Source organism: Papio anubis, chromosome 8 (genome assembly GCF_008728515.1).
Source record: "Papio anubis isolate 15944 chromosome 8, Panubis1.0, whole genome shotgun sequence".
NCBI classification, from domain to species: domain Eukaryota; kingdom Metazoa; phylum Chordata; class Mammalia; order Primates; family Cercopithecidae; genus Papio; species Papio anubis.
In genome coordinates, this window is record NC_044983.1 from 69,113,582 (window position 1) to 69,135,253 (window position 21,672).

The window sequence follows — 21,672 nt, forward strand, 5'->3', positions numbered from 1 at the left end:
TTGAAATGTACTCAGAGCCTACTTCTCACCACCTGCTCTGCTACGGTTCTAGCCCAAGCCACTGTCAGTCTCTCCCGGAGACACAAGCTGTACCTTCCCAACTTGCACCCCTGTGTCCATCCCTGCTCACTCAAAGCAACCCTTTGCAAACATCCAGAGTGATTTTTTTGAAATGTAAATAAGAACCAGTCACTACCCTATTCAAATCCTCCAGGGGCTTCTCATTTCTCTTAGAACAAAACCCAGACTCCTGACTACAGCCCCAAAGCCCTACATGATCCTACCCCATTTACAACTCCAGGCTCATTATCTACCTGGTGCTCCCAGCCCCCAGATCTCCAGCACATCAGCCTCTTGGCTCTTTTTAGAACTCCCTGAGTTAACTCCTGTCTCAAGGACTTTCCTGTGCTTTTCCTTAGACTGGAGACACCCCTCCCAGTTCACATGGCTCACTCGCTTCATCCAGGTATCTTCTCCAATGTCCCCTCCTTGTGACCCCTGGATCTAAAGGAGTCAAACCACCCCACTCCTACCCTTATATTCTCATAGCTCCTCACACTGCCTCAGTTTTAGCAAGATTTCATTAAAATTTTATTGATGCTTAAAATTATATTATATATTTAACCATTTACTTGTTTAGTATCTGCGTCTTCCATTAGCAAGTAAGCTCTGGCCAGGCGCGGTGGCTCACGCCTGTAATCCCAGCACTTTGGGAGGCCGAGGCGGGCGGATCACCTGAGGTTGGGAGTTTGAGACCAGCCTGGTCAACGTGGTGAAACCCCATCTCTACTAAAAATACAAAAATTAGCTGGGTGTGGTGGCACGCACCTGTAATCTCAGCTACTTGGGAGGCTGAGGCAGGAGAATCGCTTGAACCTGGGAGGCAGAGGCTGCAGTGAGCCAAGATCGTGCTACTGCACTCCAGCCTGGGCAACAAAGGGAGACTCAAAAAATAAAAAATAAATAAATAAATAAAGGGAGTCTCAAAAAAAAAAAAAAAAAAGAAAGAAAAGAAAAAGAGAATAAGTTCCATGAAGGCAGACATTGTCTGCTTTATTCATTGCTGAATACTCAACATCTAGAATTGTAGACCCTCCCTAGACACTTATTGGCTGAATGACTAAAAGAATGAATGAGTGGTTAGAAACAGTACCCATGTGGAAGAATATATAGCCACCTCTTATATACAGTTTCATTAATTCTCAGAAGTTTTCTATGGAAATTAGGGAGCAGATTATTTCCCCTGTTTATTGAAACCCAGAACTAACGATTCACTTGATGTTTACAGACCAATCCATCTGGAGGAAGTAGCTGCTGAACGTTGGTCTTTCAAGTGAAGTAAGTTAAGTATTATGTGTCTCTAATGTGTTTTAAACTTGTTTTATGTCAATTATATTATCACAACTTTGGAAGAAACTTTATTGGGACAAACTTTAATATTTTTTTCTGGAAAGTTTTTTTTTAAACAAACACAAATGCAAAGTCACTGTAAAGTTCAAGAAGTAAACGATACCTTCTTTTAGTTATGACTGAAACGAAAGTACATCACCAACAATACCACACTTGCTTTGGCAATTTTTAGAAACCCCATTAAACCCCATTTAAAAGTAATGTTTAAAGTCTATACTTAAATAACCATTTCAAAGAAAAAGCTAGCATCCTGATTTCTGCAAAACATCCTCATTAAGACAATGTAACCATACAAAGAGATTTACTGTGTTTGAATAATATGGTCACAAGTGGTCCCCCTTACCTACCTCCACCCCTAAATGAGAAGAAATTTAGTATACTCATGGGGATATGAGGCCTGCCAAATACTTTTGGAAAAAATTCTGCTAAATTGTTTCTAGAAACTGCTAGTACTCTTAAGAGGGTCAACACATTCTACTATATCCAAACACAGTTTTTTTTCTAATTGCTTGGCGCAAGTGAACTTGTAAGATTAAAAGTATAAGAATTTATTCCATGATCAGTGATGGAATCCTAATCCATCTTAAGCTGCATGCATGACAACTGGCATTTCCTAACATGTATTACGAGACAGAGAATTTTTTAAAACTTTTGCCTGAGGGCACATTCCCTTTCAAAAGCATAAGATTTTCTTCTTTTGCTTTCTCAAGTTATCATGCTAAACTTCATTCTTCATGGTTCATCTATTAAGGAAGCAAGATAGAAGGGAGAATCCATGATAGATTTATAAATTTGGGGCAAAATGTAACACAAAGCATTCCAATATGCAATTTCAAATCAAAACCTCAACTTGGGCAAGGGACATTAAATCAACCAACAACATTCTTTAGAAATGCCTGACATTCAATTGGATAGAATTATATATTGAAATAGATTGTAGGCATATTGCAAATGTTTTTCCTCTAGCATCTGGTAGTATCAAAGCCCAGGAGGGAAAAAAAAAGGGTGACTGTGCCAGAATTAAAAAGTTGCCTCTCTGGATAAATATGTGGAAAGGATATGAATTAAGTTATCAAAAGGCTAGAAGAATTTGCTGAAAGTCAGAGGGGGAGGCGGTTTCTAAAAGCAATAAGCTATTTGGAATTTGGCAGCATGCAACTGAGTGCTTTGTATAGCTAGTATTATTAGCCAAATAAGGGTAAAATGACATTTCAAAGGAGGAAAATGAATGAATGAATACACACATAGAAAGCAACAAGGCAATATCGTAATTTGTAAATGTAAGTAGTACTCATAGTGTCTAGATGTAATGTGGGATGAGCCCCAAGGGATATCAGGCACCTTCTCAATAAAGCCTTTTTAGATTTGAAAGAAAGTAGATGCTGGGTGCAGCGTACACACCTGTAATCTCAACGTTTTGGGAGGCCGAGACAGGAGGATTGCTTGAGGCCAGGAGTTTGAGACCAGGCTGGGCAACATAGTAAGATTTTGCCTTTAAAAAATAAAAATTAGCTGGGTGTGGTGGCATGTGCCTGTAGTCCTAGCTACTTGGGAGGCTAAGGTGGGAGGATTGTTTGAGCCCAGGAGTTTATGGCTGCAGTGAGCTGAGATTGCTCCACTGTACTCCAGCCTAGGTGACAGAGTGACACCCTGTCTCTTAAAAAAAAAAAAAGTAGTGACTTGTGATTTCTGCGACCTGGATACTGATTAAAGTAAGCTAACTGCTAAACAAACACTCCAGAACCTCAATGTTTATGGAAAGCTCAAGTGGGTGTTCCTGGGCAGTAGACCCTAGTCAGTCAGGGACCCAGACTCCTTCCATCTTGTGACTCTGCTCTCCTCTAGACTAGCATTATGTTCCTCTCCTTTTAGCCAATGGAAGAGAAAATAAAATAGGAGGATATTATGAATGAAGAGTGACGGCTAGGCGCTGCGGCTCATGTCTGTAATCCCAGCACTTTGGGCGGCCGAGGCGGGCAGATCACCTGAGGTCAGGAGCTCAAGACCAGCCTGACCAACATGGAGAAACCCCGTCTCTACCAAAAATACAAAACTAGCGGGGCGTGGCAGTGCACCTGTAATCCCAGTTACTCTGGAGGCAGAGGCAGGAGAATCGCTTGAATCCAGGAGTTGGAGGTTGCAGTGAGCCGAGATCGCGCCATTGCACTCCAGCCTGGGCAACAACAAGAGCAAAACTCCGTCAAATAAATAAATAAATAAATAAATAAATAAATAAATAAACAAGCCCTCATATTCCACTGACCAGAACCCAGTGACACGACCACACCTAACTCCATAAGCGGCTGAGTAGTGTAACTGTGAGCTGAGAATTCTGAGGAAGCAGGTGTGAGTAATTAGTTTCTACTGCAAGTGGTACCATGGCATTGTACTCACTTGCTGAGGAATCTCTGTTCTATCACCCTACGGTAAATTGTAAGTTCCTAGAACAGGATGGAGTTAGGTCTTATGTATCTTGGTATCTTTAACACTAACACTGGCATGGAGTTGTTGCTCCATTTGTAGTCAGTAGATGTGGATGCCTGGCTCACAAAGCCCAGCATGGTGACCTGGCGATGTTAAGACTGGTGTTCTGTGTTTTAATATTGCCAAGAAATACTTGCATTTTTCTCCCCTCCTCAAGATGGCCTCCCTGTGAAGACACTTCCAGAGGACACAGGGACCACATGCTAACAGTGGGCAAGGGACCCATCCTTTGTTAACTCTCATTGTGTCTTCAAGCTAGGAGAAGCCTTCAGAGGAAGGCGTCCTCACACTCTTCACCTCTAGAAGGATCGCCTAGACGGGGAGTCTGCATTCCTAGAAGACAAAGAATAGGGCGGAGGGTTTCTAGTGAAGCCCAACCTCAAGAATAAAAAGAGAGCCAAACTCGAACCAGACGTCCTTATCAGCCAAGAAAGAAGTCAGAAGTTACAGGCGAGTAAGCAGGACTATAGAACTTTAGAGAAATCCAAAATCTTATTCTGTCTCCATTTTGTTTCACTTAAAACAGAAACAGCCCCCGTGTGAATATTCAGGGACAACAGAGGAGGAAGGGGTTTCTTCAGGGCTGCACTCCAGTTTGCAATCAGGCTGGGGGAAGATGAATCCTAAGGAAGAGATGGCGGCAACAGTCCCTTATTCTTTTTTTTTTATACAAAAGTACAAACCAAACCAAAACCAAAACCATACAACACAAAACAAAACCCCCAAAACAAAATTACAAAACAAAAACGTGCAAAATTACAAAACAAAAAACAAAACATTTTAAGCTTTATTTTTAAAAACACAATTACCATCAAAGAAAAATGGATACATTGGACCTCATCAAATTACAACTTATGCTCTGTGAAAGACTCGATAAGGGGGAAAATGACAAGCTACAACAGGGAGGAAATATTCGCAGACCACATATCTGACAGAGGACCAGTATCTGGAATACAAAAAGAACTCTCAAAACTCAACAGTGGAAACAAAATATCCATTTAGAGAATGGGCAAAGGACACAAACAGGCATTTCACCGGATTTACGGATGGCAAACATGAAAAGATGCTCAATATCACTAGCTATTAAGACCATGTTATATATACCTGTTAAAACAGCTGACATAAAAAATTGTGACACCACCATATGCTAGAGAAGATTCGGGGGAACTGGATCCTCAGCCACTTCTGATGGGACTGTAAACTGGCTCAGCCACTCTGGAAAAATAGTGTGGCAGTTTCATAAAAAACTAAACATACACTTAGCAAACAACCTAGCTATCATACTCCTGGGTATTTATTCCAAAGAAATGAAAATTTATATCCATACAAAAATCTGTACACAAAACTAGAAACAAGCAAAATATCCCTAAACATGGGTTACAAATTGTGGTGCATCCATACCATAGAATACTACTCAGCCATCAAAAGGAACAAACTATTGATATAACTTGGATGGACCGCAGGGACATGAAGCTGAGTGAACAAAAGTCCATCTCAAGGAGTCACACTATTATGATTCCATTTATGTAACATTTTAATAATGATAAAAGCATAGAGATGGAGAACAGATTCATGGTTGCCAGGGTTGGGGATGGTGGGGAAGTAGGGGTGAAGGGAGAATAGACAGCATGAGGGAGAGCCTCATGGTGACAGAAGAATTTTGTATCTCCATCGCTGCAGTGGTTGCACGAGTCTTACACACGTGATAAAATGGAACAGAACTGCAACACATGTGTTCTACTAATATAGATCTCTGGGTTTGTGTACTGTCCTACAGGTCAGTGAGATGTAACCACCGGAAGAGACTGTCTGCAGAGTACGTGGGATCTCTCTGTACTATTAGTACGTGGGACCTCTCTGTACTATTTCTACTACATTCTGTGAATGTCTAATTATATCTAAATGCAAGGTAAGACAAGAACAAAATTAGAACTGTGCTTTTGGAAAAACAGTATTTTACATTTTTAATTTAATTTAATTTAATTTTTTTTTTTAGACAGGGTATCACTGTGTTGCCCAGGCTGGTCTCAAACTCCTTGCCTCAAGTGATCCCCCTGTCTTGGCCTCCCAAAGTGCTGAGATTACAGGCGCGAGCCATTGTGCCTATTTTTAATTTTAAAATTAATAATCTCATTGTAAAATGTTTAAGAATATCTAAATGTTAAAGGAAAGTCCCCCATATTGTCTCACCCTTCAATCAATTGCAATCTCATGTGACAGAATAACTACTATGAACAGTCAGGTGTGGTGTGCATCTTATTTGTTACATTCTTTTTTTTTTTTTTTTTTTTTTTTTTTTTTTTGAGACAGAGTCTCACTCTGTCACCCAGGCTGGAGCGCAGCGGCAAGATCTCGGCTCACTGCAACCTCCGCCTCCCGGGTTCAAGCAATTCTTCTGCCTCAGCTTCCCAAGTAACTGAGACTACATACAGGCGTGCACCACCATGTTCGGCTAATTTTTGTATTTTTAGTAGAGACAGGGTTTCACCATACTGGCCAGGCTGGTCTCGAACTCCTGACCTCGTGATCAGCCTGCCTTGGCCTCCCAAAGTGCTGGGATTACAGGCGTGAGCCACCGCAACCGGCCTGTTATATTCTTATATACACATATATGGACTTCTGGTTTTTTTCCTCAAATGGAATCACTATGCTAATTCTTCTGCAACCTTTTTTTTTCCCACATAATAATACTACATCTTGGACATGTTTTCAAGATACCATAAACAGCTCTATCTCATACTTTTTAATAGCTGCATGGCATTGCATTGTATGGCTATACCATAATTGATTTAATCAGTCCCATAATAATAAACATTTAGATTGTGTCCAGTTCTTACCAAAAATGCTGCAGTGGATATTCCTCTACAAACATTTTGTGCAAATACTACATCTATAAGACAAATATAGGATTTTGATAGATAATGTCAAATTGCTTTCTTAAAAATTTGTAACAAGTTGTGGGTAAAAGCAGCTTTAAAGAGAACAGGAGGGCAGCTGCATCCCCAGGGCCTGGAAGGGAAGGGACCCGAAGGAGCCTTGCTGACCACGAGGTGGACCCCCTGGAAGAACCAGGGCGCCTCCCACCTGCACTGGTGGGGAGGCCAGGCTGATTGGAAAGTTAGCAGTAGTTTTCCTTCTTCTCCTGCCTCTGGGTGGCTAGGGGACACTTCATCTTTATCAGGAAATGAAGTGAGATGATCTAACAGGAGAGGATCTACCTTATCCGCCTCTGGAAAGCGACAGCAGGGCTGGTCTTCCCTGTCAAGCCACACCGGGACATTCCCATGAGCGTGCACACTGGCTAGGGCATCCATCGATGGGATTTTTAGCCAACATCTTCCAATTTCACTTCCTCGTTTCCACCACTGACCCATTCCCAAAACAAGACTTTACACTGGACTAACCCGGGTGCACAGTGACTGGACCCTCCCAAGGAGGACCCCAGGCAAAATCCTAAAATAGGCCTGCCTAAACTGCTTCCTCTCCCTCCCAGCTGCAGGCACCCATGAGTGTTAAACTACAGAAAGCAAATGTTGGCATAAGCATATTGGCTTAAAGGAATTCATGGGTCAGGGATCATTTTGGGAAAGAAGGATATAGGATTTTGACGTTTGCTAAAAGGAGACACAAGTCTTTTTTTTTTTTTTTTTTTTGGAGACAGAGTCTCGCTCTGTCCCAGGCTAAAGTGCAGTGGTGCGATCTTGGCTCACTGCAACCTCCGCCTCCCAGGTGCAAGCAATTCTCTGCCTCAGCCTTCCGAGTAGCTGGGACTACAGGCGCACGCCGCCACACCCAGCTAATTTTTTTGTATTTTAGTAGAGACGGGGTTCCACCGTGTTGCCCAGGCTGTTCTAGAACTCCTGGGCTCAGGCAATCAATCAGCCTGCCTCGGCCTCCCAAAGTGCTAGGATTACAGGCGTCAGCCACCGCGCCCGGCTAGGAGGCACAAGTCTTAAAAGGGTTGAGAGACACTGACCTGGTCCTGAGCTCACAGTTGCTCAGAAACTGGGGTCTCAGTGAGGTCATGCGACTCATCCATGTCACAGGGCTGGGAGATGACCCACCTGGCCTTGAACCCGGGTTATGTGTTTCCCAAATCAGAGTTGGTGGACACAGCAAGGACAATCCAGCTGGAGGGATGGTTCGGGGTATGTGCTCACCCAGCCCTTTTGGGACGCCGCGTGCCTGCACTGTGGGAACACAGGTGGACAGCCGGTCCCTGCCTTGGGCGCTGGGGGCCAGTGTGGAGCGCGGGAATATTCTCACCGCCACGTGCGCGCGGACAGCGGGTGCTCTGAGGAGGGGCCTGCAGCCTGGCCAGGGCTGGGAAGACTTCCTGGACTAGGGGCAGCCCGGGTTTTCCTCAAGGATGAGCTGGAGTCGGCCCCCAGCGCAGGAGCAAGGTGTGGGGACAGGGCCGGGCCGGGTAAGAGGCGTGGGCCAGCAACAGCTGCCTTCGGGCAGGGGCCAGGCGAGTTAGGCCGCAAGCATCTGCTGGGGCCGCCGCAGCACCATCCCACACACCGCCACTGCATCAACAGCAGCCGGTGCTCTCCGGGATCTGGAGGCCGGAAGTCCAAGAGCAAGCATCAGGATGGGTCCCTCCTTGGCCTGCAGGTGGCAGCCTTCTGGCTGCGTCCTCCCAGGGCCTTCCTTCCGGGCAGCACACCTGGCTGCTCTGTGTCCTGATCCCCTCTTCTGAGGAAGCCAGTCAGATTGGATTCGGGCCCATTCTTATGATCTCATCGCCACTTTACCTCTTTCAAAGATTTTATCTCCAAATACAGCCACATTCTGAGGTACTGGGGGTTAGGGCTTCAACGGATGAATTACAGAGGTGGGGGCACAATCCAGCCCATAACAAGACTTTTGTGTCATTTCGAGGGGCACAGACTCTCCCAGGCACCAACTGGAACCAGGGCAGCAGCGAGCTCAGATTTGTTTTTGAAAGGCTTGTCTGCCCTGTGGCTGGGTGGGCAGCGGGACCACGGGCAAGAGGCCTGCAGGACAGACTAAGCTCCCTCTTGACTAAGCTCCTACACCAGCCTACCCGCTCCTTGTTACAACCACTTTTGCTGGTTGGCTCTCTGGACTCCTGAGGCCCAGGAGGGCTTAGGGTGGGGGCGAGTCGGGGCGAGGTCTTTCCCAGGGAGCCCCCTCACTACTCCTGCCTCTGGCAGGAGGAGCTCTAGAGGGTCCCTATCTGGACCCAGCCCGTTGGGCACCTTCTGCAGACTCAGAAGGGAGCAGCAGCTTCCCTACAGGGCTACATGGAGGGCCAGATACCTTCCAAGATGCAGTCCTGGACAAGGGCGGCAGGATATACCCGGCTGGCAGAGGCAAGGGATCAGTGGAAAACCAAATGGCCTTCAAACCAACCCAGGGTGGGTAACTTTGGGTGCATGGATTTGGGGCCTCTATGAATTTAGACATTTAAAAATACATATTAATAAGTAACAGAAACTTACTTCTTTAGGCACAATATTGGAAATATTGGAAGTATATTAGAAGTAAAGTTATTAAACCAACTGGAGGTCTTTTTAGCCAATGTCTTAAACACATTTATGACTATAGCAAAAACTTATTTTCAAAATATTGTGATAGTTGTATGTCGACATAACTTAGGGAAATTGCATGCATTTTTATCTTACGTAGTTTAAAAATATTCTTCTGTGAAGAGGTCCTTAGGTTTCACTCGATTGCCAAAGAGTCCATGGCTCAAAAAAGGTTAAGAATCCCCGTTTAACCAAAGCCGTGGATGAGATGAGGTGGAGTCCAAGGAGAGGAAACTAAAGACTCATTTTATCCTCTAGTAATAAGATATTTGGGGGCTAGGACTTCAGAGAAGTTCAACTGCTCTGGAGCAACTGGAAAGTTCAGGGCTTCAAAATATAATACAGGTAAAGAAAAGCAAAGTATTGGTATTCTTCTGATGACAAATATTCTTTGATTTTCATCATCCTTCTGAACACAAGTCACAAGTCTGAAAACCTGTATAATGCTGATCATCTCAACTACCCGCTGCCTTCAGTCTTGGGTGTGTTTATTTGAAACCTAACAATGCGTGCAAAAGCAGGAGAAAGCTAGGGAATGAGGGATTTTGCTAAAGTCACACAAGTGCGTGTGCTGTTTTTGCTCCAAGCTGATTAGATGCTTCTATTGTTATGTATCAAGACATCTCAGGGTGTGGTTGCCCTAAAGGAGACAGTGAGGCAAGAAGGTGACGGCATTTGTAGTTACCAGCCACCCTCCTGCTCTTTTAGGATGTTTGTGTATACACACCCTAATGCCAGCACCTGAGGATGTGGAGACCAGGCCCAGGAGGAATCCGTCCTCACAAACACCGAAGGACCCAGTTATCCGTGTGCTGATCCCACACGCTGCTGGCAAAGCCTGTAGTTGGCAGGCATCATGCCACATTTCTCTCCCAAAGCAACCCTATAAACGTAATCCTTGAACAGGGCCTTCTCATTTCCAGCAGCTCTTTCATAATTTTGTGCTTTCTACTTTTTGAGATGTTGTCTCGGCTCATCCCACTTGAACCTACAGCCGTCAGCTTCTTTAATAGGGGTGTCTATAAAGAACTGCCCTAAAATATGCTTTTCCAGTGCACTTAATGTCTTTCCAATTAGATCCAGATGTGAAAAGCTGAAGGAACAGTTCTCAGGACTGGACAAGATGACATAAATCTTGCAGCTGACAGAGATCCCACTGAGCTCAGTTGGGGAAACTCACAGAGAACTTGTTTGGGGCCAGAAAAGCGGCTGGGTATAAAGACAGATGTGTACACTCAGATTCAAAAAAATATGTTAAGAGAGAGAAAGCGTTTCTCTAACACAGTGCCTACAAATACGGCTGAGGCATGAAGCAGGCTGGGCTACCCCCCCATTCCCCCCCACCCCCCTATCCTCGCCCCGCAACTAGATCAAAGGAGGTGATTGAAAAGGCTTTAGAGAGAGCAGACCAACTCAGCGATGCTTCCTGGTCTCCTTAATTGCTCTTCTCAGGGCGAGGAAGGTGGGCACTCCTGACAGACCTTGCTGGAGGAGAACAAGGGCTGTTTGTGCAGCTGAGGGCTTGGCTTTTATTTTTTTAATGATCAGGTTTTGTACACTTTCCAGAATGTTCCTTTTAAAAATAGTATATTCTTCCTTCTCTTCTGCAGATGCTAGGAAGTGCAGGTTCAACCCAAACCGTGTCTATTTCAAAGGGACACAATAACCCAAAGCTGGAGTTAAAGGAGTTTGGTGGCATGCCGCCCAAGGACTGAAGGCTTTGGTTTTCTTTTACCCTCCCAAGTAATTTTGTTTTTGAAGGTTGGAAAACAAATTCCACAGAAGGATCAGCTTCTGCAGGATGTAGCATGGAGCAAGGCAGAGCAAGGAGCTGAGTGCAGGGCTGAGCCAGGGCCTGGGCAGACACAGTCCCTCAGACAGGTGCCACCCTGGACAGACAGCTCCTGATGCATCCAGGGGCTCGCTTTCTAGTGTTTCAGATTCCCAGGGGAGGAACTGAGGGTTTTCTTTTTTCTCTCAAGAGGCTCCCTGTAATTATCCACTGCCTCTTCTCTTACCCCTCTCTCTCCCTATCATGACACCCGGCTCTGTGACAGAGGACAGAGGGGCTCTGCTGCACACTTGCTCTGAGGAGGCTCACAGGGGCCATTTGCAGCACCTGGTCAGGGCCACTCTCGCAAACCTCGCCTGGGCCCAGCCCACCCAGTGCTGGAGGGGCCCCATCCCCCTTGGCTGAGACCTTTTGCTTTTCCTGCCATGCATCCCACGGAAAGCCGGATGATAGTGCATTTCATTGACAATTTTATGACCCTGGCCATTTCCCCCTGTAACAATATCTTTAAAATGGCTCCTTGTCTTAAGGTGGGTGAGAGCAGGGCTGTGCTCTTCGCCCTCTCCTTCCTGTCACTAAACGTCTGTGCCTTAAGCAGTAACACTGAAGTAGTAGAACGTGAGTTCTGGATCACAGAATTGCACACGTAACTTTGACCATTTTTAGTTTCCAACCTGAGATAAAAGCCAAAACATATTTTTTTAAACTAATGTTTTACATCTTTTAGTTGGGCATTGCTTTTCTGAGCGAATTTTAAGTATTGTAAAGATGTCTTCAAAGACAGACAACCTCGACTCTAAAGAAATTAATGCAAATGACAGTGTATCTCAGTGACATGCTAATTTATAGCACCGTAAAGGTACAGTTCAAAGCTCCAACGAGCCAGAAGGAAGTCAGTGGATTGATGGTTTGCAGTAAGAAAGGTTTAGAAACAATAAAATGTAACTAGGGTTTTAGTTTGGAAATGAACTAGGGGTCCATTTGTTCCACGTTACTGAGTTTTTAATTTAGATCTGCTGTTAAAACCTAATGCATTTTGTATTTGTGGCTAGTAAATGACTCTGACTCGGTGTCTTCAAGGAGACATGGAAAGAGAGCAGGAATAATTCTCAAAGATAAGACTCGCAGCTGCAGGTTTCTTAACAAAAAATATAATCTCTAGATTTCACCTCTAAAATGTGATTACAAAGCAGAAAAGTAAAAAGAAACAAAGAAACAAGCAAAAGAAACACCTGTGATTTTTTAAAAAGAGGTTGGCAATTATTGTTAAAGGGAAAACGCATTTCCATAGAAGCAAAATTCACTTGTAGTAGCATATAAAATATTATGCTGTATATTCATGAACTGGCAATTATTAATCCCAAACACGTGAATTTGAGTAAGAATGTAAAAGCTATCATTTGATGTTACAAACAACGACTACATAAGCATATCTTCCCATTTCTTTGCTCAGTATTCCCATCATTTACACTCTATACGGACACCGAATGTGCAAATATACTCGGCAAACATTGATTTGGGGAACTTAGCAACTTTAGATTCTAGGAGCTGTCTGGGAAAAATCAAGGGGCACCTTGTTACCTACCCAAACCAAACTGGTGAAAATTGGCACAAGTGCTTAGGTGCTTTGAAGCCTGAGTAGCTAAACCAGTTTGAAAATAGATATCTCTTTTTAGAACTGAGAAGGAGAAAAAAAAATTTTTAAGAGGCAATTACTTTCTTAGGATAGGTAGATTTTTGTTTGCATTTTTATACCAACAAGAAATTAATCTCTGGTAACACAAATAACATCTTTTTTAAGAAAAAGATACAAAGCTACTGATCAGGCATGTATCTGTTTTAAGAAAGCAAATTCCTGGGTGTGGGTCAGCGTTGCCCTCTCTCTGGGAGGATGCCAGTTCTCTGAAGTGACGACTTGCTCCAGCAGCCACTCCACTCCAGAGGGCTGAGCTTCAAGCTGTCACTCAGATGCATGTCTCTGTAGCCGGGAAACAAATGTGCACTTTTACTAAATGTGTGTTCCTTTTACTCAAGATCACCTAATTCTAAATACATTTTTCACAAAGAAAACCCTCAGACTATTAGACTATTTAAAAATTAGTTATCTTTAATGAATATAGAGGTTAATAAAATTATTTCTCAATAGAGCAAGCTGTAAAAAAGGAATTCCGTTCCCCAATCTAGCAGTCACGAATTCTGCACTTTAGGTTGTTAGTTTTTAAAATGCCACACATACATAAAACTGTGTTTTGCTACACATGCCAAAATATTAAACAGTAACTGTGATATGACACCAACTGGACAAATTTAAAATTTGTGGAACCCTGAAGAATTATATTTCTTCTTGGATTATCTGATTGCTGATTTCATTTGCAGCTATAACCTAATTTTTACAATGTTAAGTGGGCCTACCTTCAACTCACATAGTTACTTTTGCTTCTTGATAATATTACCATAAAACTGAATTTGAGAGACTTCTTTTTGTGATCTGTGTATCTGTATGGAGGGATGTTTTCTCAGTCCCTGAATCAGAGGTGGCAACAGACAAGGGCAGGGAAGATTAGGAATCGATGGCATGGGGTCCTAGGTCACTCTGTCCCAACAGGACATGCCAATCATTTATCCATCCACTCTGTTCTTCAACACAGAAATAGCAATAACAGACCATGATGACATCTTCCATTTGAATGGCATTTTACATTTTCTTATTTTTAAAGAGAGAAGAATAAGAGTATTAGGCAAGGGAAAGACTAATGAGGGCATTCTTTCAAGCGGCGATTAATATGTATGGTCTGTAGACGTATATTAACACACACAGATCATGGCTTTAAATGACTTTATAGTAAAGCCACAGTGGGACTGTGCCCCTCCACAGGACAATGGTTGCCCAGTGAGAGCTGCAGCCTATGCAGATCTGGGAAGTGATGGCTGCGGAGCCGTCGAGTGGTCCTCCCACCACTAGGAGAGAGGTGGTTTAGGCAGGACCTTGGAGTCCAAGCCCAGCTCATGCTTAGAGATAGGATTCAGCTTCAACTGGAGACGGAAACATTTAGCCAGTTCATCCTACTCAGTGTTTGCGGCATGACTCTAGAATTCTACCATGTGCAAGCTTACCAAAAACATGCCTTGGTGCAGGCAGAAGGGCCATCTGGATCCCGTCTCCTCATACAAAGGTGCAGGTCACAAAGCCTACTGCCTGCTCTGCTTGCGCTGGCTCTGAGACTCACAGCTATCTAATGGTAGGGAAGTTTACACTTGCAAAGGCTCAGGAAGGAGAGGTCGTGAGGTTGATTTGGGGAACTTAGCAACTTGGTCTCTGGTCAAACTACTACTCTTTCAGGGGCTGTGTGGCCAGGGCGGAGGGTTTGGGAGCCAGGAGTACAGGTTGGGAGTCAAAGGCCATCGTGTTTAGAAGGCTCACTGTTGCTGCAGCAGACACTGACAGCAGACCTCCCTTGACCTAGAGAGAAAGTGGGACCTGTCCCCATTGGGCTCTGGGGCAGCCTCAGCTCAGGGCAGGCCAGAGCAGCCCAAACCAGGAGTGTAAGGTATGTTCACAACCCCCAGAGACAGGCCCAGGGGTGCTCTGTGCCTCTGCTAAGGTTATTCCCTGTCCTTTAAAGGCCCTACCCTCTTATCTTCAGCTGAAAAACCACCGTCATTTCCTCCCCTAAAGTGCTCCCCAAATTTTGTGTCTGTCCTTTGCACTTCTAGAATGCTTTGCCCATATATCTGTTATAGTTTTTTTTATTGTTGTTGTTGTTGTTGTTTTTTTTTTAATCAGACCGATATGTGAAACTACAACGTGTCTCTGTATACCACCTGGCCATGACCAAGGGGCGTGATGTACATATCTCTCTAGCCCCAACACAGAACCTAAAACATAGTAGATGTTCAATACATATTAGATGGATGGATGGATGGGCAGATGGATGGACGGATGGACGGACGGATGGATGAGAAGCTGAGGCTTAGTGTCTGAGTGTGTCATCCAAATCAAAGTTCACTGGCTATTTTTAGAGTTTAAGAAGATGGGTTAAATGTCTAGGCCCATGTCAGAAAGGATCCATGTACTGGCACAAATGAATGACGATGGGACATGCTCTCCAGTGGGCAGACTCAGGCTCAGCAGCGAGACAAATACCCTTAAAATCTTCAGATTTGTGAATAGCATGTGTTTCTATCTTGTTGTGGAGCATTGTTCAGTTAAAAACCAAAAGCCAAACAGGGCATAAATAAATGTGCCACATGAGATTAGGCACAAAAGGGCAATCTAAAATATACAGTGTGGTCTATTTAAAACAGGTCCCAGTTCATGATATAGAAGACTTTAAATAGGGCCGCTTTAAAATAGGTGAGCCTAAATTAATCCAGTGTAAGAAATGGAACCTCTCATCTTGCATTACATGGAGAAAGAATAACTGAAATCTGCCCAGAGTTATCAATCATTCATTCAGTCAGGTATCTTTTGAACACCTCCTAAGTGTACAATATAGTCCTTGCTTCAAGGAAGAAGTAAATAAATTGGAAATGTGGACATGAAAGAGGAAGAGTTTGCTAAGTGGGAGGCAGAGGGAGCAGGTGCTCCTCATGGCAGGAAGGGAGGGAGCAGAACAGTCCCGCTGTGGAGGCAGGAATGGGCATAAGGCCCATATTCGGAGGTCTTGGGGAGTTTCTCTTGCATTCTGTCTTACCAGATAATTATTCTCTTCCTACCGTTCCTATGTGGGTTACTGGGGCTGATAACATTCTCTATGTTTAGAGCCACTGATATTTTCTCTATAACGACATATTTTTCAAGTATGGAAAAATGTATATGCAAACACATTTGGGCATCTATTTAAAAATGGAAACAGTACAGGGGCTGCTAGATTCAAATTCCAGGAGTTGTACAGAACATTTTATTGAGTAGTGAACACACACAGTGTACCGAGTAACAACATTTACCAAATGAAACCAAGGTCTCTTAATGTTCCCAAATCTTTGATTCTCTGATACAATAAATATATTGCTACTCAAACTTTCTTTTAGCCCTGACATCTTTAACTTGCACTGGTAATTGTTTGAAGTTGAGTTTTCCTCAGGACATATTATATCCATGAATTAAGATTTTTTTCATAATCCGCTGGCCTTTTCTAGCTCATCAAGGGCACTGAAAGGGATAGAAACGATGACTGTGCAGTCAGATATCTGTTTTCCAATGGAAAATGGCAAGAATACTAAAGAGATCTACCTCAGCTTAGAAATACACAGAAAGAAATTTCAACAACCAAAAACCACCTCCCTTCAGATGTTACTATCTAAATGACAATCAACAATCCAATAGGCTGTAGGTTGGCATCCAACCCCAGGCCCTTGGAGGCTGCAGCCCTCCCAAGGACCCCATTCGGATAAGGGCCAACATGTCTGCTGCCAGGGGCTGTGTGGCCTCCACGCTCTTACATGCGTACTTGAATCTTCATCTCAAATGGACCACTTAGGCTTAGGCACCCTCTCATATTTCCATTGGTGGTGATGTCATAAGGGAATTTCATTTTATACTTTCCAGCCTAAGAGATTTGGTACAAAAAAGATATGCTGCCAAAATAAAAAGATGGGGGAGGAAAAGAACATCTCCCACGTCCCTGTGATGCTAAGGCTTTGCTCAGAATTTATTTAAATCTGGGTTTTAAATACCATTCTTAGTTTTTTCTTTGGTGTAATATTTGTATTTGTCTGACTTTCCTCTCCATTGAAGTATCCCCATTTTAGCTGTTTTTATTCACATAATTTTCATTAGGATAGGCATGATATGCAAAGTACCTACCAGGCAGGGAGTGCATGGGCACCAACCGAGCAGAACTAATTGCCACCCTGGGCTGGGGCAGAGCCTGAGATACTCCCTTGTTGCACTGGGTGTGACCCCTTGAGTAGCTGGGTCTTGTGGAGGTGAACGGGGTCTCAAGAGAGGGACCTAGGCATGGGGTTGGCGGAGGGCACTGAGGACTTAAGGCCATAGCTACTTACCAATAGCAGATATTGGCAACACGGAAGTATTTCAATATTTTAACAACCTGTATGGGCATACTAAGGCACACTAACACCAACCTGCTGAATATCGCTCCCATTGAGATCTACCCTTAAATTTCATTCCTAAATTTGACTTTTAAAATTTCCTACCCAGGAACCTCACAGGAAGAACTAATTCATTAAAATTCTCAGCTTTACTTCCATAAAATAAAATTGGCCCTAGGATTGATTTGCAATTTTGGTTTTCACCATTATGGTTTTCCTCATTAGACGATTCAGCTTCATGATAATGGATTTGAATCTCATGGTTTCCACTTTGATCCCTGTTCAGTATTATTCTAAGAAATCCAGGAATCGTACTCTCATTCCTTCTTTCATTTAATGTACAAACACCTTTTTACTTTATCAGTTCTTTGGGCGTAATCCTGTCTATTAAGTTTACAGAAATAAGAAAGAGAAAAAGCCTGAGGTTTCAGTAACAGTTGCCAGACATTCTCTCCCAATACTCATCAAGCGAGGCTCAAGGAGAAAGCTAAAAAACTGAGAACAACAACAAAAACACCCCCAAAGTAGCCACAGTGTAGAAGCTTCTTTTAAAAAATATTCACTAACTGGAATATTATCTCTAACTGCAAAAAACGTTGGCTTCTTCTTCTTCTTCTTTTTTTTTTTTTTTTTAACGTTGGCTTATTCTGAACCCATTCAAAGATATGAGAAAGTTACCTCTTGTTACATGAATCTGATTCTTGTCATGTATATTCTCCAAAGGGGAAACCAACATTTTATCCAGATATATTTGGAACCACAGTGGTGTAAACCAAGCTCTGAATACAGAAAGAACAGGAAGAAGTTGATGCTGGTCAGTGGGTGGCACTGGAGAAGGACAGTAACACTTGACATTAATTATACATTGCCCCATCCGATCCTAGTCAGGGTATCTGCCAAGAAGTTCTTACATTCCTGTGGCCAGGGAACAGGGCCACACTAGAGTTTCGTGGAAAACAACAGTGCATTATAAAACATTTAAATCACTCCAACTCCTTACAATGACTAAATAACCTGACAAAATTATTTCATTGAATGGAAGCCTACTTTCATGAAAGTAATCACATTTTCATCTTAAGGTTTTTTTTCAAAAAGAACTTTCCTATATTCATTTTTCTTTAACAACTAACGGCTGCTGTTTTAGTGTTAACCTGCCAAGGTTTTTATATTACTAAGGTAAACGCAGAGACGTAATTTGAAACAGAATAACAACATTTAAGGGACGCTGTTACTTTGAGAGTGTATAGTCACAGAAGAGAAGCCAAGAAACCAAGCTCCTCTTCTAACATGAAGAATAAATTCCTAGTGAATACAGATAGTATGAACTATTTTGGATAGGCTTTATTATTAGATTTGCACCAAAAAAGCTATACTTTTCCAGTCTATAGAAATAGCCTTTGAGAATACATTTTCCATATAGAAATCAGAAACCCCTAAATACACGCTGAGAGCCATCTTGAACGTCCGAACTTTTTAAAAGGGGAACTTTACATAGTTGGGAAGCGCTCTGGTTTCTGGAGCTGCGCTTTTACCCTTCACCCTGTCAGGAAGCGGGGCCTCCTGTGTGAAGTCGCCTCTCATTGAGATGATCCCCTCCGCGAAGACCTCAACCAGCAGTCCTACCATGCGCAGAGCTCCCACTGAAATCAAAACCCAACCTCAAGCTCACGCAGCTCCGCCTCCACATATCGTCACATCCCACACATGCTGCTGTCATCACACCCACGCTGTTGTCACAACACCCAACGGGCTGTTACTAAGGGCCCTGGCATGCTGCTGAATATATGCATTCAACAGGAATTTTCAAAACATATTTCAGGAATACTTGTCCTTGGTTCCGCATCTTCATCTGCTCAATGCAGCCACTGTCTCTGGAAGGAGCAACTCCTATCGGGCACGGCTCCTTTGACTCTTGGGGCCTCCTGCGTCCCCAGCCCCAGCCGTGAATACACAATGGAGATCAGAGGAATGCTGCAGGAGGAATCTAGGGCAGTGCTTAATTGGATCATTCCCCTTCTATTAGACCATTCATATAGGTCAGCAGATCTCACTTCATCCTCTCCCTCTACTCAGCAGCCAGTGGCTGCCAACCCAAGCTCAGACGCAATTCAAGTTATGTATCTGTATCTTCTTATGATTCCCAGGGTCTCAGCCTGAGGTACCTGACAAGTTATGTGTCTGGCAAAACATTCCTTCTAGCCTACAGAGTAGCTGTGGTCTCTATATTTAATGCTACAGAGTAGCTGTGGTCTCTATATTTAATCAAACAAAAACTAGAAGAAAATGGGGGTGGGAGGGCATTGTTGTTGTTGTTTTGATTAAAGTGGTTTGGGCGAGGTCATCTGTTCCAGGTTAGAGAAGAGAGATTCTTTGACAGACAGCACAAATGACTGATTCAATATTTGGGGGCTCTTAATTCTTGTTAAACATGTATGGTGAATTACTACAGGGGATGAGAGAAGTTTTGAACAAGTTTAAACACATTTGATGATACCTAGCTTAAAAACTCCTTTTCACCTTTCCTGGAAATTGATGGGAGTACCCAACAGAGGTAAAGAATGGCTAAATAATAATTACATTGGGCTTTTGAGGAAAATGCCTAAGCGGCAGGGATGACTTGTTCTCCGCTAAGGCTCTGAGTACTCTTAGATCCATGGTCTTCTAGGCTCAAGCTGTCTTGTGCATTCTCTAGTTGCTTTGGAGGTCTCCATTTTGGTGACAACAGAGACGTTATCAGTTGCTTCTGGAATGACAGCCATAATTTTTTAGTGCCAGACACTATACACAGCTTTATTTTTATATTCTTCAAACCAAAGCCACAAGGAGCTCTAAGGCTGTCCTAACATTATCTTATGGTAGGTTGGTCACATCCTTCAGATTTCTCATACACTTCTAAGAGCAATTCATTCTAATGGTTTAGCCATTGACACAAGAACCAGCTTAAGACTGAGAGCCTGAACTGTAGCTCTAAGCTTCTGTTTCTGAGGTGTACCTGCTCCTCTCCTCTCTCCACAACTATTTTCCTTCTTTCATTTGACTTCAACCAACATTCACTGGGTAACTGTGTGCCAAGTTGTTTAGCATGATATTGGGTAGTGGGTGGTGATACAGGCTGTAGAGCCAGACCAACCTGGCCTGAAACCTGGCTAGGAGACACAGGCGAAGTTACTTTACCCCTCTAAGTCTCAGTTTCTTCAGTGACTATCCTCAAATGAGACAATGCACACAAAGTATTTAGCAGAGTGCTTGGCACACAGGAGATGTGCAGGACATAGTAGCTCTCACTATTACACAGATATACACGACAGATCACAAACAGCTCATGAGCTAAGCGGGAAGGAAAACACTACAGGCCATCTCAGTATTTCCTAGTAAGGGCTAGTTTCAAAGGAGTAATAATTATTCCAGCCTTAGTAAGTGGGTAGGTGGAAGATGGGGCTCAGAGGAGTAATACAGGAAATGATAGCTGAGCTATGCTTTATTGGATAAGTAGTGGAAGCCATCCTCTGCGGTTTGAAAGACCATCACAAACCTTGTAGAGTCATAAGTAACATGGCAAATATGAGGTGACTTTGGAAGTTCCACACCATTTCTTCTATGTATTAAATGCACATGCTAAGGAGAGGATACCACTTGCATCATGTCACGCTGGTGGCAGCAAAGAGGCCAACAGAGAGCATAAGCACAAGCACAGCAGCAAGTAGGAGGAGGATGGAGACTGTGTAGGAGGGAGAGAATGAGGTGGGGAGAAGCAGAAGCCGGGCAGGAACGCAACCGCGGGCTTTCACCAATCTGTGGAATGTAGGGGAACTCAAACTCAGAGCCTGCAGGGATGGAACTGGACAGTCCCCAAGAACTCTGCACTTGGGACTCTGCCCAGCCATGTGGCCACACCCAGGGCCCCAGCTCTCTGGTTCCCAGCTCTGCCCAGGCTCTTCCCCTTTGTCAATCCAATCTTCCTGCTTCGTCTGCTTCGATTACCTAAGCCACGCCTGCCACATCACCCCGTCTCTCCATCTTTTCTCTTATCACCCTCCATATATAATGACCTTTTGTTCATATCTATTAGTAAAAAAATTTTTCACTTAATTAATTAATTAATTAATTTAGTCTTGAGGCAGAGTTTTGCTCTTGTCGCCTGGGATGGACTGCAGTGGGGTGATCTCGGATCACTGCAACCTCCGCCTCCTGGGTTCAAGCAATTCTCCTGCCTCAGCTTCCTGAGTAGCTGGAATTACAGGTGCCTGCCACCACACCCAGCTAACTTTTGAATTTTTTTTTTAAGTAGAGACAGGGTTTTCCCATGGTGGCATGTTGGCCAGGCTGGTCTCAAACTCCTGACCTCAGAAGATCCACCTGCCTCAGCCTCCCAAAGTG

The 21,672-nt window shown here is 43.6% G+C and overlaps 1 protein-coding gene and 1 long non-coding RNA gene across 3 annotated transcripts in view; both read right to left on the bottom strand.

The window, feature by feature from the left end:
- Window positions 1–21,672, bottom strand: part of STAU2 (staufen double-stranded RNA binding protein 2) — a 333,041-nt gene that overhangs the window by 20,181 nt on the left and 291,188 nt on the right. The window lies entirely within an intron of this gene.
- Window positions 12,490–21,439, bottom strand: LOC116276366. Its single transcript, XR_004185851.1, has 2 exons — window positions 19,873–21,439; window positions 12,490–18,074 (listed from the first exon to the last, which is right to left on the bottom strand). It is a non-coding gene; the product is annotated as an uncharacterized LOC116276366 (long non-coding RNA).